This window comes from Anomalospiza imberbis, chromosome 2, assembly GCF_031753505.1.
Source record: "Anomalospiza imberbis isolate Cuckoo-Finch-1a 21T00152 chromosome 2, ASM3175350v1, whole genome shotgun sequence".
Lineage (NCBI taxonomy): Eukaryota > Metazoa > Chordata > Aves > Passeriformes > Viduidae > Anomalospiza > Anomalospiza imberbis.
In genome coordinates this window covers 40,912,330-40,938,182 of record NC_089682.1, presented here as the reverse complement: position 1 = coordinate 40,938,182, position 25,853 = coordinate 40,912,330, and the positions used below count along the sequence as shown (strand labels likewise).

Genomic DNA, 25,853 nt, shown 5'->3' with positions numbered 1-25,853 from the left:
CTCCTATACAACATTGAGAGGGATATTTTGCTCTGCGATATGCTAACTGTAAAATGAGAGTATTAGTTCTTGCCTTCTTTAGTAAGTCTATTTGAGGCAAGATAAATGTGAAGGGATAATTATACATTATTACTGTGATAACACTGTTCTTTTTAATGTATGTTTTCATGAAAGACTTCCTAAAAATCTCATTGTTATTCCACTGAATCATTCACTAGCCTTTTCTCTGTTAAAATATGGGGGTCTTTTCATTTTTTTACAAGACAGTATGATTTTACTCCCCACTTTCTGGTGGGGACTTTCCACCACTGCTGAACTGAAGGGGAGAAAGAACAGATTTCTTTCTGAGCATGCTTTTCTTGGCAGGCTCAGGTGGATACAATCTGGAATAACAGAGAAGAGTCTTAGGGTGGAATTAATTTTCTTTTTATTTGGCTATCTAAAAATTTGCTGTCCAAAGTTAATTGTACAGCTAAATACTTTCTAGTGAGTATTGAAGTCAGCTGTCAGTCTTCCTCATAGTCTGGTTATGCTTTTGGAGTCTGTTATAGAAACATTTTCAGAGATCCAACATAATGTGTGTTTTTCACATATGAAAAGAATGAGTTTTCTTTCTACTGCAGGGTTGTGATTTTTAGTTTTTTTAACTTGGGTGTACAAGTTTCTGTCTTTAAAAAGCATAAGTGGTTTTAGAGGTAGTAGAAATAATTCATCACAAATAGTAATGTAAGGGAGGGCTAGAGCATAAAATTATTTCTTCTTGTGATTTCATTTTGTTGGAACCAAAAGTATGGCTAGCCAAGAGACAGTTATTCCCTCCCCACTTGATAGCTACAAACAACTGAAAATTCAGTGGCATTTATTCACAGACATGGACAGAATATTGGGAAGTTTTGTTTGGATGGATTTTCTGAGATGTAAAAGCTTTTAGCTGGATTTTGCTCTAAGTTTGAGCTGGGGTGAGTTAATTTTAAGGGCATCAGGTGACAAAAGGTCAAAAAGTGAGGTCTGTTCTGTTTGTTGGTGTCTCTAGACTAGAACATGGCACAATTTAGGACCAGGGTTAAGTTCTAATGTCAGAAGGCAAAAGCTGGACTGTGATCTTTATGCATTGCTGGGTTTTATTACCCTGAATGGGACTATATGTGAAATACCATGGCTTGTTTAAGCCTGGCTGACTCCTTTGAAGCATTAGTAGAACACCAACTGTGCTTCTTTCAGGGTGCTACATGAGCTTGCAGTTGAATTTTATGGACTGTTGGGTGCAGAAGCTTGATCATCCACTCTGACAGCTGTATGGAAACTCCACAGGTCCAACATAATTTCTTCCTCATTTTAGATGGCAAAATATGTGGCACAGGAAAGGGCTGCATGGTTGAATGAATCATAACCACAAGAAGTTTCTAACTGAGATCTATTTTTCCTGACTCCTACTCCATGGCCATGTCTTCCCTTACTCCACTGCCATGCTGTCATAATGTGCCATGTAGGCTTTGTTATTAAGACAATGCTATTATGAAAGAAATCCAATTAGAAAATGGAAATCCTCCCCTTTAACCCTGTTAGAAATTCATATGAAAGGTAGCGAGAGGCACTGTAACCCCTATACTGTAAGTTTTTAAAAATACGCTTTATTCCTGGATTTATTGACAAATGCTATCAAGTAGATTTGAGATGGACAAGAGAAAAAGTAAGAAATTATCAATATAATATCAGGCCAGTCAGTTCTTAAGACCGTGATTTGCTGAAAGACATCTGTAATGTTACTTGAAGTCTCAGTTTTTAAACCAGATATTTAAGATTTTAGATTTAAAATGAGCCTGAGGCTGTGCTTAGCCAGGGGCTGCAAACACCACCATGCATGTTTAAGATGCTGCTGCCCACTGCACCCAAGCTGAATCAGAGAGCAGAGCTTCCTCAGAAGGGGTATGAATTCTCTCAAATTGCCTGGGTATAAAGCTAGCTGGATTGGCTTAAACTGCAGTTAAAAGCAGCTAATGCATTAGATAATTGTGTTTATGTTACTGTGGTGCAAGTCATGGGAGACAGTTTAATGTTTATGAGACAGCTGAAATATTTTAGGCAAATCAATAAAAGCAATAACAATAGTCATTAAACTTCTTACCAAGTATGCAGAGACTTCAAAAATTCTCAGAATTATTTTGTGCTGAAATATTCAGTCAGGATTGGCAGGAACAGAAAACTACTGCTGGATTGCAATGGAACTTCTACAAACATGTATATGGCATCTAGATTAATACCAAATAAGTCCTTCATTATTAATGCTACCATGATGAACACCAAAGTTATTAATAAAGTTTAGAACAACTCTCAGACAGTGCCAGCAAAAGGATGACAGTTCAATACAAAAAGATGATTTTCAATATGAAAAAAATCTATGTCAGATTAAAATTCATATTAGAAAGAACAGAAGGATATGACTAAAACTGAAAACCCCCACTGTTCTCTAAAAGGTGCTGCAGCCTGCTCCTTTCTGGTGAGGGTGACATACATGTTTGTGCAGTTCAAGGGGCAGTCTGCATGGACAGAGGTGGGAGCTGTACACTGTATTCAGCAGGACCAAATTTGGATCCACCCAGGGATCACTGGCAGCATCGCTATGTACAAGGAATGCATTTCTAAATTCTGCCAAATATGGTTCCTTATAACTCAAATAACAGAAAAAAAGAAACCAGCTCAGACCTTGAATCAATAACTGTGCAGATGGCACGTGGGGGTAGTACTTGAGAAAGTTTTTCTTACAAGTTTCTTTGCGTATCATACCCCCATAGACTTTCTTTTACCTCAGTAGCCTTCTCACCTTTGCCTCTAATTTGCCGCAGTTTATTTAAAGGATTAAATTTAATTGGAATAAGAGATTATCTGAGGATTTGTTTTAAACTATAACCTAGGAAAGTTTGTGTGAAAATGAAGTGCGTTTTGAAAATACAGTCACATATTTAAATTGCTGACAAAGGTTATTAGAATTTGGTGGAGTCATGTGGCAGATAATTGATCAGCTGATCAATGACAACAATGAACTGGTGGAGCTGCCACAAACCAGGCATATCCACTGGGCTGTAAGAGAAAAGACAATGTTTGGATGTTTGTTATTTGCAAGTAGAGAAGTGCAAGGATACAAGAGAGTTTGATCCAGCACACCGAGGGGATTCTTACAGGTAAAGAGATATGGAAGAGGCCACAGAATCTGAGTCACTTTTCCTGCCCTGCATTTGAAAACATGTCCTCTGCAGTGGCACCCAGAGCCAGGGGGAGGGGAGGCTGGCTCAGAGCCTAGGGCTTGGCTCAGCATGTGCTATCTCATCCCAGTTCCGAGTGAACATCCTGCCACTGCTGATCCTCAGGTCACCGTGACCCCAGCCTCTATTTATTGCCATGCTGTTTGGTTGGCTCTTGGAACCACGTGGCCATGATGTATGTGATCTGCTGTTAAAAGGAAAGATTGTATGGGTTGGGCCCTGTTATGTCCTGGCTGGGCACTGACCCAATCATCCACTTTTTCCCTGCCATCCTCTGCATGGTTATTTGGGCTCCTCACAGCCATCAGAGTGTGGATCTGTAATCAATAAACTCATAGCTACCCTGTTGTGCTCCCACATTTTACGTGACAGTGTGGAACTGCACAACTTTTTCTGGGAATCTTTTCACCTATATCCAACCTTCTCAGAATACAGTACTCCTGACAAATTTTTCCCATTTTTCTAATCACCAGTGAAAACTTAGTTGCCTCTGTGTGATGAGTGTTGGGAGCTAAGCCTCTCCCCAAAGGGAGCTGCCAGGCTGGGAAAGCATAAGCGACAAGTGGATGAACTGCAGTAAAATAAACACCATGATCCAATTATAGTCCTATTCTAGGAATATGTACTTAAACATTTTTAACTATGTTACTGGAAAATGAAGGTGAATATCCAGAGACAGTAGAACTTAACATGCAATGAGTACTTTATTTAATGGATGTAAATTTTCTATGTCCATGGAATAGCTCAGTGAAATCTGTGATGTCCTTTAAAGCATTCATTGTTCAGAATTATTTGACAAAGCATAAGTTACATGTTTCTCATTTAAATAAAGCTTTCAATGAGATTTTTCAGTACTTTTTTCTGAACACCTATTACTTAAATGTGAAAGGTAAATTATGCTATATTGAATTATCCTCTGATCAGACAGCTGTTGCAGGCAAGACACTCCCCCATGATTGTAATTTCTTTTTTTTATCTATAAGACTGCTTTTCAAGCTATTTAAACACAATTTCATATGTATCTGTACAGTTTACACTGCACAGAAATTGAATTGGAATAAATTTTAAAACATTTTTAAATAGTTGCAGGTTTAACCCCTGTCCAACAAATGTCCTAAGCTTCACCCTGTATAATAGGAAATACAATCTGGGGCACAGAGGAGAAGCAAGATATGAGAGAGATCATTATGAGCTCCCATAAACAGCTCACGAGATAACTCCTGTGACCCATTGCTGCAGTTCAGCCAGATGGGCAATGTTAGTGCAGTGGAACTATTTCTGAACCAGCAAACAACTTTTCAGCAAAATCCAAATTCTCTCTATGTATTATTTTGTTTTTTTTTTTTTAAAGTTTCCTTTCTTTTGAGAAACTGGAAACATGGCTTGCATCTGCATTTTTATCAAAGGTGATGTCTTTCCATGGAAGAAAACTGGCTTCATGGTCATGGTGATAGGGCCTTCCTTATGTAGACTACAGGAAAAAAAGAGGCATTAACTGAGTTTTTAAAGTTCCAAAGCTGCTCTATAAAATCCTTCTTCTTTTCAAACTGGTATTGAACCCAAATAGCCTAATTGTCTCAGCAAATATGCAGCTGAAAGTGGTCTGCTGATGGTGTAAAGACCTAAAAAGCTTGGCTTTGCCACTTGAGCTAGTTCTGACTCCCTGGGTGAAATCTACCAACAAAATTAAATCTCTAAGGAAAAAGAATAATTTATGTTATTTGCACCAGAGATTCTACTGCAAAATATTCATGTAATGAAATTTTTTCTCTGTGTTACATGAGAGATCTTTTTTTAGACTATAGTCTTTGAGAATCAGCAATGAAGTTTTATTAAATTGAAGGGTGAAGCCTTTTAAAAGCAAATTTCAGTCCAGAAAGGAGCTTAAAGAGCTTGCTTTTTGTTGGGATAGCTGAATCACAGGATACCAAGCTCAGGACAGCAAACCCTGCTGTGAGAGAAGATGTATTGGATCAGGGTTGGATTTATGGCACTGTGGTTTGTGCCCCTCCTAATTCACCTGTATCATGGACAGAGCAAACTCACCTTTGTCTAAAAAGTGGTATGTGGGCATAGAGTGAGATGCAGCTGCAGCAATATACTTTTGTTTAAGTAAAAGTACTAGCAGCAGAAATGTTCCAAGAGAAATACTGGAGTAGAAGTTATGACTGCAAACAATGGCAGATGGGATGATAACACAGCCACTTTGAATTCCTATGTTTAGTGGTCTACAAGGAAATAATTTGACTTTAAAAAAATCCAATGTCAGTGGAGTTTTTTCCAAGTCACCACATTCACTGACCTTTGCACTGAGTGTTGTCTGTGAGCCTCTGAGATGGGGCACATGCAGCATGTGGAGTCCCATGTCATTTTGGTCATCATTCTCTGCTTGACATTCCTTATGTTCCTAAGTATGCCCCAGATTAATGAGGCATTTGTTCTCAATCAAGAAGCTATTTAAGAATACATTTTTAATTATAATGAGTTGTGTATGATTAATTATTTCTACATGGCTTACTCATATTTTGGATAATTCAAAGCAGAATTTTTTTTTCCACTGGGCACTCCCAAATCTTATCAGAATTCGTATTAGTTATCACCCTTTATTTATCGAAGTGAATTGTCTCCATGAGATGCTGTGAACTTTGAGAAATTTGCCTGGAGCTCTTTGCTATAATGACCTTCAGCGTTCTTTGTAAAAGGAAAGAGAGGACTAACACACAAACTGGTTTCAAAAGAAGTGTGTTTAAGTTAATTTGCAGGGGGTTTTGAAAGACCCCATTGTTTTAGGACTGCTCATCCCACAGATGTTTCTGATGGGAGTATGTAATAATTTTTATATTGTTCTGTCCTCATCCTTCCCTTGTTCTGTGCTCATTCTTCTCTTTTAGGTCACATGTGTCTTTAGAAGAAACTGTGTTTCAATGGCCAGTACATTCCAAGCTGGACCAAGTTGTTCCCTCCATGTGTGCTCCCTGCATGAGGGATGAGAGTCGGGCCATGTGTTTTCATTTGCAAAGCTTGCTCCAGACTTTTTTCACACTCTGAAAAATTTCCATTTGTTGCTGTTCTTGAAAGGACAAATGTTTAGTACTTTAGGGGCCTGGGACTTGAGGGATTACTTGAAAACTGTGAGTTTTATGACCTTTCATTTCTCTTGGTGTCATAGGACATAATTTTGGCATGCAACTGTGAGCCTAATGGTGGTCAGTACACCAGATTCAAAGCTCAGGCAATTCTGTACTCATAAGGGGAGAAGGGATTTTCTCTCCTCTGAATTAGTAAATCATCAAATTAAAATGAGTCCTACCATTCATATAAGATTTGTTGTTTGTGGCTGCAGAGATTGCAAATGAATCACCTACTGAAGGATTTGGGTGCAGAAGGGGAGGCTCTTTCCCTTTTCACATCACCTTTGTCTGCAGCTATCAGAGAGATAATCTGATCATCTCCTTACAAGACACATCATCCTTTTAATGAGTCCATCCCAGTAAAATAATAGACATGAAAATGCTACAATAAAAGAATAGTAAGACCCCAAAGTGCTTGTTAGAGCTTTCTGTAGATGCTTTGCTCTTCACTGTGACTGAGTTTTTTCACAAGTTTTGTGTGAAATGTACTGTGGGCAGCTGGCATCCAGCTATTTTTCTTGGCTCTTTCCATTTTAGATGAGCAGGAGCTGCATTATGAGGCAAGATCCATTTGTTCAAAAGGACCCATTAGGTCTAATCTTAGGGGCTATAGCATCAGATTATGTGCTGTCTGTGGGTGGCTTTCTTGTAGCATATGGTGATTGAATCTATGTTCTCTCCTTCTCTTCTCATACTGAATATGTCATGAGGAGCAGCAAATCCAGAAGAGCTTTCTCTGTTGGAAAGACATTCAAATTACTTTGATTTTTCCTAATATCTATCATGGCAGCATGTTCCCGCAGGGCAAGGGACAGTGCTTTGTCAGTTGGGCTTACAGTAAAAGGGCACAAGTGGTGCAGAATGACTTAGCAGAGAATGAGAAGGAGGAAAAGCAAATGAAACAAACCATACTAGAGTCACGACAAAGTGCAGAGATGATGAAAACATCCAGTACCTGCCCCCTGCCCCACCCCTCAGTACAGTGTGTCATTCAGGGCTCTTCTCACCAGTGCCAGTGACTCATTTTGGAGAAATTTCAAAAGTTAGCATCTTTCCCTGTTCCTCAGTGGGGAGGTCACCACCCTAGATGCAAAGGTAACAGAACTGAATGTGTCATTGCATATAAGCTACCAAAGATTGTTGCTGATTGGTTTTAATTTAAACTTCTGCATAGTACATTAATACACAGGGCAGGAGAATGAGGCAGCAGGAGGGTGGAAACACTTGGCTGTATTGCCAGCCAGGAGAGCAGGTGGGAAGTGTAACCCTCTAATCCTCCCAGTGCAACTTGATGGCACTCTTGGGTCAGAGCTCTTGTTCTAGAAAGCACTTCTCCTACCCTGGTCAGAGGGTGAATTTTGCATTCAGAAGTGCTTCTGTATAGATGCATGCCTGGGAAGGGGGTGGCATGATGGCAAGAATGAGTAAAGAAATACTTTGAAGTACTGGTTTTGGACTCTGTGGCTACAAATGCACTAGCAAAAAACCCCCAACAACCCAGTTTCAAAAGAGTACAGTATGTGTTAGCAGTTTTGTATGGGAAGTTTCTTTTGCTGCAAAGAAAAAGAATATTTTAGCCTGAAGGTTAAGACACAGCAAAAGCCTGTTTTAGTTAGTCCATAGAAACATGGAGTAGCTACAGTTAAAACAAAAGGGTATATGTGGAGACTGATAGAGAAGCAAAAGTGAACTAGAATAGTTCATATCTCACTGAGTCTGAAAGTGTATGCTCCATTTAAAATGGTAATTTATGGATGTCTGATTGCCAGGTATTCAATTTGGTCCTGGAATCACTTGAACTCACATTATATTTATGAAACAGTCATGCTTCACACAAATATTGTCAGTGTCAGCTGTATTGAACAGTCTGTGCTTTTTTTTTTTTTTCTGTATTAAGCATAATTATAATTAGTTGAGTAAAATGGCAATTATGTCCAAAAGGGACCTCTTCCAATAAAAAATTACGCAATGCTACCTATTGCAAGTCTCATAAGTGGCTCCATAATCAGATTCAGTCATCCTTTCCTCTGTCTCGATGGCCTGTAACCTACAGAATCTGTTGTTAATTTGTGAGTTTGTGGTCTGAATGGAGCTTGCTGAGAGGGTCATGCAGAGTTAAAGCCAAGCACCCTCTTCAGAGGGCCTGGTAAAAACACAGCAGGGCTGGCCTGACTAGACCCTTGCCTAAGGTCAGCATCTTTAGCTGAACTTTGGAACTGTTGGACCTAGTAAAGTAGTTCTGCCAGAATAGCAAATATTTCCTGCTGAACTGAACTTGAAAGAGCTCAAGAGTTGGTCACGTAAAGGAGGGAGAAAACGTTTATCAGAATAATCAAGAAAAGCTTATCTTTGTTCTGGTCTTCATCTGACAGTGTAAACAAGGGACCAAAATGATAAAAAAGAGATGCTTGTATTTATGCTTGATGAATGATAGGTTAAATGGAATATCAGGTCATGCAAAGTCTGTAGTAAAATTCAAAACTGAAAGAGTAATTTAGAAACCTGCAGGTTCATTGCAAAGTGCATTTTACAAACACAGTGGTGAATATTGGTCTCTGAGAAAGATCTGGAAATGCGAAGTGTGGGTTACATCCCAGTTAAAGAAATTTCAGAGTGGACCTAACTTTAAAAGCTAATTTTTCAAAACTGAGTAGTCCTCCCAAGCATGGGTCAGGTGGGGTAGAATGATCTTGAGTTCTCTTCTGAGAGTGAGATGGGCAGACCTAAAGCTTTCCAAGTGTATTGGTTTTGCTGAGGTTTGTATCAAAGAACAGAGTCACAGGTATTGGTCAGAGCAACTCTTTCAGGTACACAGTGAGGGGCTTTCTGCTTGTGGGTACAGCAAGCCTGAAATGCTGAGATTCAACTTCTTCATAAATGAAGCAGGACTGGGAAATGAGCTGTTCTGGGAATATTTGAACTTTAATAAGCTGATCTTCAATAAAAACGCCGCTCACACCATTGCAATCCAAAACTCACATTATAAGAGATTCCCTAAGGAAGGCCCAAATTAGAATGTGTTGTTTTTCAAGATTTTCAAATTCATGCATAGCAATCTACTATCTTCCAAGCCAAGGGCATTTCCTATTTCAGTTGCATAAATACTTATCCTAGCCATTAGACACGGGACAAATACTAAAAACAAAAGTAACCTTTTTGTTGGCTTTTCCTCTTTTTGGAAACCTTCGACCCACACCAATTAATATCAGATGCTTTGCACCTATTGAATACCCCCCAGGGAACTCCCATAGCTCAAATCTCAACTGTGTTATACAAAACCAGATATATTTCAGATTAGCTGGTTTTTAGATTTTCTAGCAGCATAGATTCCAAAGGGTCAGCAGGGGGATCTTTGTTTTAGAGAGTGAAGATAGTAAGAACACCTATGCTTGACACATTCCCTGTTGTCAGAAGTGTGAACTTGAGCTTGTGTGAAATACACTGTGCAAAAAGTCCTGCTGGAGAAACATCTGCCACAAATGCTTCAGTAGGGAAAAGATACTGCCTGTCTGAAAAATGTAGAACAAATTCTCAAATGCAGCATGTTGCTGTTTAACAGATATACGTGGCCTTAGGGACCCATGTGGCTCCATTACTCGTCCAAAGTTCAAAATAAAGAGAAAAATAAGTTTTGACAGTCACTTCTGAGGGAAGTGATAACAGATCAAAGGACTTGCTTTTATTGCGATATTTTCATCATTGTGGAAAAGAATCACTTTGGACTTTAGCTGCTGTTTGAAATCTTTACCTTTTAATAAGTGAACTCTGTAAATGTAGCTCAGAGAACAAAGGTTCCTCTTTTACAGTTAAACTTTTAACCCTTGAGGTTGAATTGGTGGAGACCAGAGGGAAAATCCACTGTGTTTTCACTGAACTTTTTACCCTTTGAAAAAAGCTGAACAAGTTTAAAGTTCATACACTGAGCAAGAGGTCTCTACTGGGGATTTCTGGTATTATTAACTTCCTGACCTCAGATAATTAAAAGGGAAGAGTGGAGGCAGTACAGACTTTGACTCAACTTTGAACTTTTAACCTCTTGAGGAACGTTTTTAGTGTTCAAGTGGTACACACAGTAAACTGTCTTATTAACTTTCTTTAACCCACGGACACGAAAACTGTCAACAGGCCAAAATTATCCTTTGTCCTTTATGTCATATTTCTATTTGTGCAGCAGTTAAAACTCTAGGGGGATATTGTTTAGATACAAAAAGTGACAGAGACAACTCCTTCCCAGGAACTGGCAAGTACAGTAGGCAAGCAAAGGGAGAAGCAGCCATGAATCTGTGGGCGCTGCAGCAGGGTTGGTAATTCAGACTCTGCTGGGTTTTACCTTTAGGACATACACTAGTGTTTTAGTGTTGCCCTTCAGCAAAATTTTCCTTACACTCTGTAAGGTGTTTCATGTCTCTTTCCAACTGGGCTTTGCTTCCTCAAGCATTGAAAACAGTGATACTCAGCAGCCCAGGAGATGATGGATTTATTGACTAGGAAATAATCAAATAAGTAGCATTGTGAATTCTGTATTTAAGAACACAAATTTTACTTCCTTGTGGCTACAATATAAATAAAAGAAAAAAAATCTTTACTTCTTGTCTTAGCAAGATGGAGATTATCTGTGATCAGTTTTTTGTCAGGGATACTATTTACTAAGAACTAGTCTGGGGAAAAATGTGAGCAGATGTAAAATTTTCACTTTAAATTCCTAGCATTAGTGTTATTGGGGTGTAAAATAGAATTGTGAATCCATGTAGTCAGAGGTAAAAGAACTTAGCTGAAAGAAACTACAGAGAATATTGGATGAAATTATTTCCTGAAAGAGAAAGCTGTAAGCTTCTGGGACAAAATGTCAATATCCTCTCAATTTTTAACCACAAGAATGAAAGAACACAAGTGAGTTTATGTCTTAAAGTTCTCTAAACATTTATTGAATACTATGGTGTGTCCAATCATAACCATTTTTTGTTATCTCCACTAGGAACTCAACAGTGTTCAGTGTAAATTGTAGCATTCATTTCTGGTTTTTTTAGCTGCAAAAACACAATCAGAAAAATAGTGCAAAATGTCTTTTGGAAGCAGATGTGCCAGAGCATGAAATTGCTTTATTAAGATTATTAGATTAACAGAAAAATCTTGGGGCTGGCTAGATGTTGTGGCAAGTATGGATGCATGCACCTTGAAAGTGTTGAATGTGGAAGATTTTTTAAACCTCTTGTTTAAAGTCAGCCAAACACTGAAAAAAACCCACACAAATTAATTTGTTGTGTACGGCATCATCCTGTATGTCCCAGAGAAAAATTGAAAATTTAGGCAAAAATGTTCTTCTACTTGGAAAGGCACTGATTAGCCTGGTTTTCTATGCTTTTGCATTGCTTTTCTACTGTTTAAAAATATTGTCTACATTACCAGGTAATGTGACACAGTTCAAATAGGTCTGTGAAGTGAAACTGTGAATTGGCTAAAACCTGATGTTTGTGCTGTATTAGTCAAAAACCATAGTGAAAGGAAAAATACTTGAGTTACTACACATAAGAAAATTAATTTCTGTTTCTCAAATGTAGATTTAAACATAAATTTTCTCATGTCCTGGATGGGGACATGACCACCTCTTCAGGGCACAGTGGACAGGAGATAGAGACCTGCATATGAAATCCAGCTTTCTTCTGTTCCACTTGCAGAGTAAAGTGAATCCTTTCCTTGTGCCTTGGCCTCAGAGGAGAGCATGAAAACCATGGCAAAGTCTCATCCTTGGCTGGGCTGGTCCATCCCCTGCTGCACCAGCAGCATTGAGCAATCCACATGCTGTGCGGGATCTCCCTGCTCCCTTTGCAACTTTTAGCTCTGAAGGTCTTCCAGTTTTTCAGCTGCAAGGTAGGAGGCTTTAAAGTCTGGTCACCAGGCCAAAGTGATAATTTTTTCATGTGGATTGCAAAAATCACTCCTAGAACAAAGTCTCAAGTCCTCCAGACAAGCTTAAATCCATGATAAAAATTATGAGGTTAGTAAGAACATGTATCCTAGCAGGTTACCCAGATTTTATTTGTTTTTCAGCACAGACACAACAGTGTGATTTTCCCTGATCCAGATCACTGAACTGCTCTAGTGCAGTTTTTCCCAAAAGCATTCAGCTTGTGGTATGGGCTTGGCACGGAAAATTTCAGCTGGAGCTAGACAGGAGAAGTTTGGCAAAGTTACAGGCAATTGATAGCAGGGTGTTCATCATAACAAGCATTGGGAAACCTTGCTAGCAGCCCCTCCTGCAATCTCACAGTTCCCACACGGAGACAGAACATGTAAAATCAGCGTGAGTGTATTTGCATGTGAGCGTGGGGATGGATGGAAAGTGTCCACGTGCACATGAGCTTGTGTGTACTGCACACAGAGAGCTCTCAGGAGGTAATTATATAATACAGGAAGATATCATTGGGACTAAATTACACTGGGGATTTTTTTTTTTCCTGAATGGAGAATACAGATATTATAGAAAGAGATAAAATATAAGCCAAATAATTATTATCATCTTTATTTAAGTGGAGAGCAGAAGTTGGATGGTTTCAGTATGACAATATGTCAGGATAAAATTTTCAAAGTAGAAGTGTTGTCAGTCCTGCACTCAACCCATAGGTCAGTACCTTTATCCCATGCTGAATGAATGTAGCTCTTCTTTTCACTGCTTTCTGCATGGGTGTGTGATGTACAGAGTTTATAAAAATTGGAAAGCAAAATTCTCACCTGGCCCTGCACATTGAAACAAGAATGAAAGAGGAATCCTGGCAAATGTCACATCCCACACATTCTGCCCTTGAGTCCTTCAAAGCCAAATGTCCAAGGCTCAAATGTATTGCGTGGAAGGAAGGAAGAGGAATTAAAAAACCTGCCCTAGCCTGCAAAGGGATTCTTACAGCCTAATTCTGGTCAAGGTGAAGGACAGAAAGGAGATATAACTGAATTAAAAACCCTGGTTAGGCATTCGGGGGGGATAGCACACTACTTACTAGAGCCAAATGGGAAGGCCACCCCTAGCTCTGGGCAGGTTAGTCAGGGTGTGAGTAAGGGCAGTGACAACTGGCAGTGACACTTCTGTCCTTTCCTGGCACAGTTCTGCCCCGCCTGCAGCTGCCCTTGGCTGCTTCAAGGGATGCCTTAAGGAGCTGGAACAGAGGCTAGACGAAGTTAAGGGGAATAAAGAGGATGTTTATTGAAGAGCCTTCAAAGGCCACACCCTGGCTGTACCGGAGCCACAGTCGTGGCTCTGCCCGGATGGCTCCAAGATGAAAGCAAAAGAGGGCTTGGTCACAAGATCTCACACTTTTATAAGTTTTGGTCCATTAGCATATTGGAGCTACTTGTCCAATTACAGCTTTAGCACATGAAGTCCCATCCTTCTTGTCTTTCTCTCTTCAGTCCACTGTTGTTTATGCTCTTGGGCTTGAGATCTGGATCAGTTGTCCTTGGGTCCCCATCGAGAGAAGGAATTGTTTTGTCTACCTATTCTGTGAAGAGAGCTTACTGTCCCTTAATATGGAGCTCAGACCCACATACCAAAGCAGCACAGAATCTGGAAAAAAAAAAGCTAAAACCCAGGCAGCACAAGCATGGCTCAGAGGGGCTGTCTGATAGTTGAAGGCCAAACCCCAAGTCTGTAGTAGTACTTGATCCTATTAAAACTTTCTTCTGCAAGATTCTTTCACTGATGGCCTGTGGTACCTGCTTTACCTCTGCAGCCTTGGGAAGACCCTGATTTACAGTGCCAACAGGAGGAGTGATTTCAAGGAGTGCAAAGGAAAAAGCTTTGGCAATAAAAAGGAGCTATTCAGGAAACTGAGGAAGTGATTCCTTGGCACCCAGAAATCTTCTGAAGGTGTGGGTTTCATCTCCTCATTGTGTTTCTCAAAGGCAAGCTTAGAAAATCTCACCTTGGCTCATTTTTATTCCTCAGCTGTTGCTCTCTTAGATTACATGTAAGTCCAATAACATGCAAAGATTTGTCTGTAGTGACTACTATTTATGCCAGGTTAGCTGATGGATGTGTGTGTGTCTGTTTTTATTAGTTTATGACTCTGCAGAGCAGACATCTGAATGTCCACAGGGATGAAGAAGACATGATCCCTGATGAAAACTGCTTGCAATCAAATTTGGGAATTGATCATGAAGGATGACAGGACACACTGGTGAATAGATGTATGCTGAGTAGGAGTTTTATTAGAAAAACAGACTCCATGCTTATTAAAGCCTTCTTTCTTTATGGTGTGCTGGAAAAAGGTTTCTGTTTGGTTGGGGTTTGTTCCCATGTCAGTAGGTCTGTGGGATTGATCCATTGCTACAGGCATTAAAAATGATGTGCCTTAAGTTTGTGAAGTAGCCAAGCAGATACTGGTGTACAAATCAAAGGAAACTTTAAATTTAAGATTGAAGGCCATCCTACAAAGCTGAACTTCTCATAAGCCAACACCACATTGAAAAAGTTCTCTCCTGTTACTCCTTCTCTTCTGTGCCATGGTTGTATGCCCAACAGTTTAACAGAAGAGCATTCCAATCAGGTTACCAACTACATTTCAGACCTTGTTGGCTAAGCTGCCTTCTGGCAGAGGAATCTTCCTCCCTTGAATGGTATTTTCTTGCCAGGAAAGGAGAGCATATTACACTCCACTGCGTAAACTACAGAACCATACAGAGGAGGAACCCATTAATGGTCTTTTTTGTCTTCATGTCCAAATTTCTTATAATTTGCTTTTTTTTTTTCTCATAGCAGTGGGACTTCTTACACAGAATAAAGATCAAAGTATATTTTTGTATCATGCCTTGTGCCTAACCAAAGCCAGATAATGAAATGTATTACTTCTTGTGTTCTTTGGTGAAGTTCCTTAGGTGGGCCAAAAGACAGGTGACTTTATTTTAGAAGAATATAGTGGTTAAATCAGAGGTGCTAGTGAATAGGAAAACAAATAGCAAAAGAAGTGTTCAGGCTTCAAAGAAAGATATTTTTAATAGAAAATGAACAAATCACAGCTGATCAGATTTTTGTTCTTATAAAAAATTGATTTGTTTCACAGTCTCGTATTTTTTTTTAAAGCGTCTTAAGGCATAAGTGCATAGCCTAATTCATACGATAAAATGCTAAAATCTGAGCCTAAAATCCTACCTTACTGGCTATAGGATCATCAGCTTTATTAAGATTATTTGCTGGATGTTGCACTAAAGGAATACCTGTTTGGATGTGTGGGATTTCTGATGTTTATTACTATTCCCAAGGTTTCATTTTTTGACCTCCCACAAAAGTCAAATCAAAGTACAAAACAGTTGTCTGTGACCATGGTGAGGATACCACAAAATCAATGGTCACAAGTAGTACAGAAAAGATTATATCAATTCTATGCTACTGGAAAATTGCTGCTAGTAGCTCAGAAATATGTGCTTTATTTCCTCTTGTAAAGGACCCTTTTTATATTCCAGAAATACATAATTATAATGAATTAATATTTATCTAGCATCACACATTGTCAAAGTCAGAGAAGAAGCAAATGAAATAATTGATGTTTTGTAAGTTCTCACTATTTAAGGAAATTAAGGTAAATGGTAGTAAAAGAGAAAGTTCAACAAAATCAAAAAGAGGAGCTGTGAGTCTGAGCCAGTGAAAGAACATCAGGAGTCATCATTTGGCTGGAATTCTGGCTGTATCCCAGCTTTCCCTCCCAAGAAATGCAGATTCACTCTCCTTTTAAAGCACATTACTACCTAAGCAAAAAAATCCTCTCATCTCTGCTAGTCACAGTTGTAAATTTGACATGCTTGCTTTGCTGGCGGATACACACCACGTTTAGCATTTAACAAAGTGCATTCATGTTGGGCCATAAGGTGTTTTTGTAAACAAGCACCCTGTCCACTGAAGAATGGTCATTTCAGTGCTATAAGGGAATTCATGTTTTGTTTCTAAGCACTGATACACCTAATGTAAACAGCCTTCCCCAAGGAAGAAAGAGGAAAAGGAATACAGAAAGCACTGTATGAAAACTTTGTTAGGATCACCCCAAGCCTGCCTTTTCTCCCAGAGGTGATGGGCCCAGCCTTGCACCCTCCTGAGTGTGCTGCCATTTTCTCCTTTTAGGGTAGCAAACCCTGATCTGTAAAGTTCAGGGTGGCACAGGAGCCGCAGCCGGTTCCAGGAATCTGCTGCCACTCCCCGGGTCAGCTCAATGTTGCTTTCATCAGAAGTGTCACTGCAATGGGGAGAACTTGTTATAACGAGTTTCAGGAGGCACTGACATAATCAGGTCAGCTGGAGGTGCATAAACAAGGGAGAAGGGAACAAAACCCATTGAGAAATGTATATGTTTCTATCCTGTTCCTGGGAGACATGAAGTAAAAAGCCTTTGCTCTCACCTGCTGGCATGGCATCCATGCTTCTACCTTTTCTCTTTCTGGCTGTAAGGCATTTTCATCACTGCAACCTGACAATCCAAGGATGTTTTCATCCATTGCTTGGATCTCAGGCAAATCTTCCCTCTCTTCTTGTTGTTATCATGGCAGGCAGATTTTTTTAATAGTCTGCTTAATGGTGATATACCCCCCACTGTGGGGATATCCATCAGTGAGACAGAGAGAGGACAGGCTCTCTCCAGAGGCTGCGAGGCCGCTGGGAGGGAAGAAGAGGGAATTTAAGGGAATATTGTATGTCACAGGAATATCTAGAAAGCTTGTGTCTCTGATGATGAAAATATTACTAGGCTTTTGTATATTTCTCCTCTTGTGAGCCAGTTGACAGTTATTCATGACAACCACAATCTGAAGAGAACCAGAGAAAAATACCATGTTATGTAATTTGCAAATGGAGATGACACATGTTAATCTGAACTTTGGTTGATTATAGAACACTCTGCTATTAAAAATAAGGCAGAAAAATACTTTTTCATTTAAAAAATAGTCTAAAGGCATTGAAATTTCTGAAGAATCTTCTTTCCTGTTGTGACATAACAGGTATCAGAAGCAGGGCCTGCAGTCTTGGCTGGAAGACGAAGCACTCTGGATTTATGGGACATTTAGAGTACATACATGGAAACATGCATGGCAATGTTTAACACAGTCTCTTGCTATATTACTATAAGGTAAGTGATTGAATGAAGAAGAAAGATGGCAGATTCTGTCCCTTATGCTGCCACTCTTTCTGAGCAAATAATTTTTCCTCCGGATGGAAAGAGCTTGGAAAATACAAAAAGGAGTCTTCATCAGTCCCATCTCCTTTAGAAATCCAAGTTAACAAACAAAGGAAGAGGCTTGTTGTAAGAGGAAAATGGAAAACACATTTTGTTCATGAGAAAGCTGCTTTTTTGTGACCTACTGCAGCACCTGTGAGAACTCCTGGTTTAAAGGGACCAGTTTTAGGCAGCCCTCTTGGGGAAAGCTCGTGATGCTCTGCAAAGAAGGTGCAGTTGCCAGGCTGGGTACTGTGGCCTTCTATTTACAGCTGGAGACTGTCTTTGACAGTAGTGGGTGAAGATCTGCAGGGGTTTTGGATAAGACTGATGTCCTTGTAAGTACAATCTCCTGCTTCTGGCAAGAGAGTGGCAGTATATCACTCTCTGTATTTGGATTATTACCATGCTTTCTACCTACTTACACTTCACTTGCAATTTTGGATAAATAGAGCCATCATGTTCATTTTATGCCCCAAGGTTTTGTCTGGTACAGCTGTGTAGTATTAACAGCTGCTGGTTTTTGTGACAGAAGTGGCTGCATTTTAGGAATAGGCAGTGAGATTTTTGCTGTACTGTTTGTTCAGCCAGTTTGTGCAGCACTCTGTAGATCCAGGTGTGTAAAATAGTACTTAATATTATTTATCTTACAATTATGGTAATAATAGTTTGATAAAAAAAAGATTATGATGTATGTTTTGATGTGCAGTTCATTACTGGTTTCTTATACAATATGAAGAAAATCTCAGGCTCATGTTGCTGAGCCTCATTGAACAAAACTGCAGATCTAAAAATTAGATTTCTATTCTGCAGCTTAGTCATTAAAATAAAAAAAAAATGCTCTATTACTTGTATTTACATTCTTGCTGCAAAACAGGTCACCTTGCCCTTTGAGTTGTTTTCCACAGAATGGGCCAAATCTGTTCCCAGGGTGACTCCTTTGACTCCAGCAGGGTTGCACAAGAGATGACTGTAGTTCATAATTCTGCAAAATAACTCTATTTTGATTGGAGATATAAAGTTAGTATTTGGGTGGAGTCTTATTCTTGCTTTCTTCTTTTTTTTTTTCTTTTTTTTTTTTTTCTTTTTCTTTTTTTCCCACTGACATTAACTGGAGCTGGAATAGACATTGTTTAGTTGAAAAAAAAGGAAAAAAATGTATTTGATCTGCTTTCTAGCTATTTTACAGTACACATAAGACTGTAAATGACAGCAAAATCAGAAGATAAAATAAATATAGTGTGTTAGCTGTGCCTTCCTCTGTGATATCGTTCCATGCTGAAAACTCAAATACAATTCTGCTACAAACACAGGAAAGGAATAGGGTTCCTTTGGCTTACTCCTTGTCTGAGAACACTGGGAAACTGGGCAAGGATTGGCAGTGGGAGGGGACATGAGCATCCCTCAGAGCAGGCATGAAGAGAGCCTGGTGTGAGTTTGAGCACCCACAGGAGCCTGCTGGGAGAGGCTGAGGGCAGCAGAAACCCTTTTCTGCCTCGCACAGTGGGACACTGTGGCAGGGAACTGGCAACTTTCGGTGCAGGAGGGCAGTAGAAAAAGGCACGAAGGAGAGGGATAGAACAAATGAGAACACAAATATGATGAATTAGAGACTTTCTAGAGATTATGGGATTGAGAGAAAGGTCCGAGGTGCCTGAGGATGAGACAGTGCAACTTCTTTTGTACAGAGATTGGAAGAGATGACTGGAGCCACCCATCCAGTGCTGCAGGACCACTTTCTGTGGACAACTGATTTAATCCCACTGCCTCTGCATGAGAGAAACTCGCCAAGACAGTCATCTTCCCATTGTCTTGTCTCCAATTACTTTGCCATAGACAGGGACCTGCAGTGCCCCAGACTGTGTCTGGTGGCAAATAAATAAATCTGATTGACTAGTGCTGTGAACATTAATTCTCTGGGAGTAGCAACAGCGTGGCATTGCCCTTTGTACATGCAAGGACCAGTAAAAAATATGCTATAGCACTTTTCTTCCTGATGTTTAGCTGGAAGTAACATTAAAGACCTCAGCTCCTCCCAGCAGGTCATTAAGCCCCAGGAAATACCCTGTCCCTCTATGGTTATTGCTTCATTATTTTCAGCTCTGTAATCTAATTTGCAGTTAGACTCTGTGTTGATTCTAGCTGCCATATCATAACATTTGCAGCACAGGAAACGTGACGCAGGGCTGCCTCTGCTGACGTCTAAACCTTTTGGTGAAAAGGACCTTTTTACAAGCCTGCAGCTTCAGGAAATCACTCATTTTCTAGAAAGCCTGAAACCTTTAATGTTCTGGAGAATTCACTTTCTCCTGTTTTCTTGCAAAAACGTTTGATGGAGTTTGCAGTGCACAACCGAGTAATGGAGGATCTTTCATTATGTATGTGCCATTCCTCTTTCGTTTTAAAGCAGGATGTTAGAGAAATATGTCACACAGATGAGCTGTTAACATATTCATTCTATTTTAATTAATTATAACATATGCTTCAGGTGTTCTAGAAAACAAGGAAATAAACCCATAGCTATGAAGGGAAGCTATCTGAATATAGGAATTGCAAATGAGATAAATTAACAGTTGAAGCATTTAAAGCTTGAAATATTATTAAATAAGGGCATAAATCAGGTAGTTTTATTTCAAAAAGAAATAACAGGTTTTTTGCAACATCTACTACCTAATTGGTTTCTCCAAAAATCTCCAAAATCTAACAGGAAATTAGAGCCACAGGGAGCTGTCTGCTCGAGGTATGTCTCATCAAGACTCTCATTTTTATGTCTGGAATTGTTTGACAAAATGCAGGGACAACACATACAGTTCATAGTATGTGATGCTTTTGAGCTCAAAGGTTCATATGGATGCATATTAGTCATGAGAGCCTGTGGGAGGGCACTCAATCTGAAAAAAAGCAAAAAGGGAAAGAATGTGAAGGGGTCCCTGAAGTGTAAGTCTCCAGGAAAAGCCCTCAGAAAAGGCACTGGAGGAAATAATCTAGACAATGAGATGAGACTGTGGGAAACATGTAGAAATCAGTGATCGGCAGTCTAGAGAATACATTTTGGGCTAATATCCTTAATAAGTAGAAAGTATTGCAAGCAAAGTTTTATTATGGTTTTCTTGTGGCCCTTTTTTTTCCAGCCCTTTCATGAATACCTCTGAACCTTGGCTTCAAACCAGGTTAAATAAACCTTCCTATTGTTTTGCTACAGGTCTGTCTTGTGTCAAGGTGCACTGGGACTAAGGTGAGGGCCTGAGCCTGCAGCTGGCGGGGGTCAGGGTTCATAGGGGCAGAGGAGGGGTGGGGGCCCTGTTCTGTGTGTACCGAGGGGCTCTGGAAGTTTTGTGCAGATGCTCTGAAGCTTGGATTGCCACATGCTGGGGTCTGAGGCATTGTTCATGGCTGGGGAGGGAAAAGCTCCTTCACTGCAGCGTGTGAGGGTACAGGGGACAGTGGAATGTGTGGAACAGAGGGTTCTGGGCTGCTGGACTCAGCTGAGCAGGACAACCCCCAAACTCTGTGTACCCTTCAGCCTACCTCGTCCTAGGGATATGGATTATGGCAATGTGTGGAAGAGTTATTCCTGCTCTCTCCTGTCCTTCTTTGTCACATAGCTCTGCAGAGCTTTGTGAGCCTGCAAGCCACAGCAGCCCTTCTGCCAGGAGGATTGTGGTCATCCCCATAGCAGGGAATTCCAGGGGCTGGTGTAATTTCACCAAAGTGGTGTGAGCTAGCGAACTGTCACAATGAAAAACATAATAGCTGTCTTGAATTTTCTCAGAGCTGTTGTACAAATGCATGTGTGTAGAGGGGAGAAAAGAAAAATTTCTATTAGCCTCCATATCCCCTCCACAGGAAAATGATTGCTGTGATGTCCAGATCACCTCCTCTCTCTGCTCCCCAGCCCCTGGCCAATGATTTTGGTGGGTCCACAATAGTATGAAGTAGTCATGGCATTGTAGTTGCTAAGCCTTTCCCAAGCAGTGCTGTGACAACAAGGCCAGCGCTTTGATTTAAACATTTTTTTTCCTTGTAATAGAGCTAAGTGAACTAATTCAGTGTAAATGAGACTGAAATGGATGTGTAAATATAACTCCATTGTTGCATAGAAATATTGCATTATTTCAAGTCCACTCTTGTTTGTACAAGTTCTTCTCTTAGGGGAAAATATTTTTCTGACAAATATCTCAAATATCTAACTCCGCTTGGCTGACTCAAATGAATAGGCAGATTTATGGTCTCCGTCTGGATTCATTCTTAGACTTAGAAACTCTGACTGAAGTCACTGGGAGACCTTTGATCCATTAGTAATGCAGGATCAGATCCTTCTCCATGGAAAGGATATAACAAAGGGTGAGGAAATGGCAGCCTCCCCTTATTTCATCACACAGCATGGTGACTCTTTTCTGTGATCAGACACAAACGTGGTGATTCAGGAAGAAGGGCCGGAATGCTTAGAAGAAAGGTTGCAAACAGAAGATATTCAAATGACAGCTGGAAGAAGGGGACAATGCTGATATAATTGGAGTAGACAAAGGATGTTCACTTTGTGACACATTTTGAGAAACATCCAGGAAAATTTGTTATGCCAAAGCGGGTTCATGGTTCAGTGGAAATGCCATCTTCCGATGGGGAAGTAAGCAGAACAGGCAGTGTGCTCTGATCAGACAAAGGAACAAAAATAGTTCAGGGTTCCACAGCAGATAGATGTATACAGGTTCAGATAAATTATTAGGATAAAAGCCCTGCTAAGTATGCACAGTGCTTTCCTTTGGTGGTTGTTCCACTGAGAAATGACTACACACTACTGCTGGTTTGCTCTTGGAGGGGTCTTAATTCCCTCCACAAGCAGCAATATTCAGATGATCTGCCTCCAGAAGTTGGCTCTTACAATCTAGAGACTCTCTGTGTTTATTTTGGTATTTAAAATCCATGGTAAGAAGGCATGGTGAAGCCTGTTCATGCTTTGAGCAGCGTCTGGTGACATGGGAGCTATTGGGATTTATATACTCAAATACTGTTAGTTCTGCCATGGCAGTCTCATATAACAGTATGCTATCACAAATGCAGTCCTTGGTTTAAGGAAAAGAGGTTTGCACAAGAGGATATTTTTTTTTAATTTTAAGCTTTTTATTAGAAAAAATATGTATTTCCTCACTCAAGCTGCAACGACTTCCACAAGGTTTTGAGGGCTTGAATAACATATTTGAGATGGCTTATCTGTTTGTTGGTGATCAAAGGTGTGTATGCTGACATGTATGTCTGCACACACACACTCACATATATAAATTAGTGTATGAGCTCTACAAGTAGTCTCATGTCATATATGTGTGTGTCTGTTCATGAGTGCAGGCATATCTGTATGTATTTTACTTTGTTCAAAGGTGGGTTATGTTCCTTTAATTGTCTGGACTGAAATCCTGGGAGAAAGGATATGTTTGTTATTGGTGGTATGAGTAGCTGAACCTGCCCAGGGGTGCACAGTCCCAGGGAGAGGCTGGAGAGGAAGTATTCACAAAGCTCTCTTCAGAGGAATAAAAACATTATTCCGTGCAAGAGCAGGAATTTTCAGTGCTCAAAAAATCACTGAGTACCTGAAATAAAGACTGAAAGCAGGACCTACCTTTAAGGATGGCCCAGGTAGAAGAGGGAGAACTTGGTACACTTGGTAAACAGCCTTCTTATGGCTAAGATTGTTTTCTGTCTAAAACGTTAATGGTTCTATTTTAATAACACCTGGTGGAGTTGAGCATTTTTAGGTTTTAGGGTACCTGAATAGGTCTAGGCACATTGACCTCAATTCTGCTGTCCAGCTTGGGCCACACAGTACTTCTTAGATACGAGTCCAGTAGTTTGTATTAAATGATTAATAACTTTCATGTGGGTATTGAACGTGTTCTGAAAGGCATCAGAAGGAGGAAAATCTGCCACAGGCCTGCACAGAGTACTGACTGATGTCACTTTCAACACTCTGTTCTTTATTCCTGACTGGCATTAGATGTTATTAAGATCTCAGCCTTTAGTTTGGTTTTTTTTTTTATTATTTTTTATACTTTTATTTGCTAAATTGATGAACCTCTATGTTAAAAGTACCTTCTTTCCAGTAAAGTGGCTTAAAGTGTATTCAGATCTGCTCCTTATCTCGTCCAAAAGAGAGATAAAATAGTCTCTTAGTGTAAGGCGTCTTCTCTTGCTGTTGCTTGATGTAAACCTGGTTTTTTTAAAAGAGTTATAGATGTAATTTCCATTATTTTTATGGCACAGCATAGACTCTGGTGGTTTGATTTGCCAGATCTCAGCCAGCCCTAGAAGTGTGTGCTGGTTGTTCACTCATCTAAGTGGATTCTTCCATGAGGTGATCCTCTATGTCAGCTTGCCCTCTGAGATGTGTAGCACATTTGTTTTACAGCTGAACCAGCAAGGCTTTGTGTTTTGAGCAAAGGAATACCCTTAGCCATGGCACTAAAAGTTTTGAATGATGATGCTTTTACCCTGGAATGTGTTCTTATGCAAACTCTTTCCAGGAGCTTCTTCTCTTCCTTTTAAATAGGAAAGTAACTCCTTCTGAACATGCCATCTTTCACACAAAATCTTAAGCTGGCTCACAAGTAACACAAAGAGGCTTCAGTGTCCTGACTGAGGTATCCATTTAAGTGCTGCTTTATCCTTTAATAAACAGTCCAATATCCACTGGCTCCTTTGTTAGACTGGAGAAAAATATATTCTTTACACTTCCCTTCTCTTTTATAAAGTAGCTGTTGCTGGCATCACTTTGAGTATTTTGAACTTTCCATTGTGACAGACTACTGAAGTTTTCAGTGGAGGTACCTGCAGCACAGATTGAGGCAGATTTGGCTGAATAAATTGTCTCGTGCGACACACATCTGGTAGAAGCTGCAATCTAATTTGCAGTGTTATTAAAGTGATATTAGGTGTGTCAGAAAACAGCACACAATATATCTAATTTGGGGAAAAGCTATCCCTTTAATTTCTTTAATGCAATTGGTCTGTGCAGGTGCATAAGATGCTTCTGTGCATGTCACCCTCACAGAATTGATCTCTTGGTATTAAATATTTGGCTCCAAGTGGCTTAGGGTTGAAAAACCAAGTAAATCACTAGCTAAAACAAGAAGTAACAGTTTGAAAACAGCATTTGTTCCTTCTAATCTGCACATTTGACCTTGAATATGCCTCTAAGTCAAGCAACATTCTTAAGAGATGGTGGCAGGATGTAGGTTTATTTCTTATGATGACATTCTAGGCTGCTCTGAACCGTGTTTCTGTGTGGTAAGCCAAACTTATTCTTGGAGTAACACCATTTTAGTCAATGGATGCATTTGGCCCATTAACTTTAGCCTGCCATAAAGTCAAGGTCAAAAGGATACTCTTATGCAAAGCAGAATCACTGTAGGTGTGCTACTAATCACTGAGGATTTGGATGAAGATATTCCTGACTTCAGTGAACCTTCATATGGCTTTTCAGCTTTATTTTTTTTTAATAGCAAAATTATAATGATTTCATTCTCCTATTTCTACAGAGAAATCATAGTTTAATCTATTAGCATGAAGTGGTGAAACTTCATTGGAAATGCAGTTGTTTCTTAAGTGTTTTAGTAATTCTGAGTGTGTGATTGCTAAGCAATGATAGTTCCAATTACAGTATCATAAACTGCCTATGGGCAAAATGGTAGATTGTATGTGAACTTTCCAGTATTACTGTTTGGGCTTGGAAATTCTTTTAAACCTTTATGTTTCAAAGTAAAATAAGTTCAAAATATCTATGTAGGACTGGACCCCATTCACCCTATTCCTGTAAGTAGATGACAGGGAGTCAGTGGGAGCACTTGGTGGAATATGATGACATCAGTTATCCTCAGGGTCCTGAATCTAATTTTAAGTGGCATTTTAAAATTACTATTTTTATAATATGTTATGTTATGTCTGAACAAAATTACTAATATACTTCCAGTATTCTGATGACCCCATGACATGGGTAAATAAAAGGGGTTTTCTCCTTCAAAATTAACACTTCTTACTTTTCTTTTATTTTGCTTAGACTCAACATTATTGGATTTTATCTGTAAATACTTTATAGTCTGTTTTTTATATACCTACATATATATAAATAAATGAAAGCAAATTATTTCATTCATAAAGCAATGCAGCTCATCACTATATTTAATTACAATGTTCTGAACTGAAATACATAGCCAGTGGGAATAGGTCTATTGATTAAAAACCAGGGTAGCTTCTGTTTAGTCTGTTGGAGTCTCTTCCTTTTTTTC

The 25,853-nt window shown here is 39.6% G+C and overlaps 1 protein-coding gene across 2 annotated transcripts in view; it reads left to right on the top strand.

The window, feature by feature from the left end:
* Positions 1–25,853, top strand: part of SAMSN1 (SAM domain, SH3 domain and nuclear localization signals 1) — a 161,219-nt gene that overhangs the window by 1,494 nt on the left and 133,872 nt on the right. Inside the window, exon 2 of one of the 2 annotated variants that reach the window (XM_068180622.1) lies at positions 6,152–6,391. The gene's annotated coding sequence lies outside the window, so the exon portion shown is untranslated. Of the gene's footprint in view, positions 1–6,151; positions 6,392–17,764; positions 17,916–25,853 lie in introns of those variants that run through there. The other variant, XM_068180624.1, reaches the window with a different exon arrangement.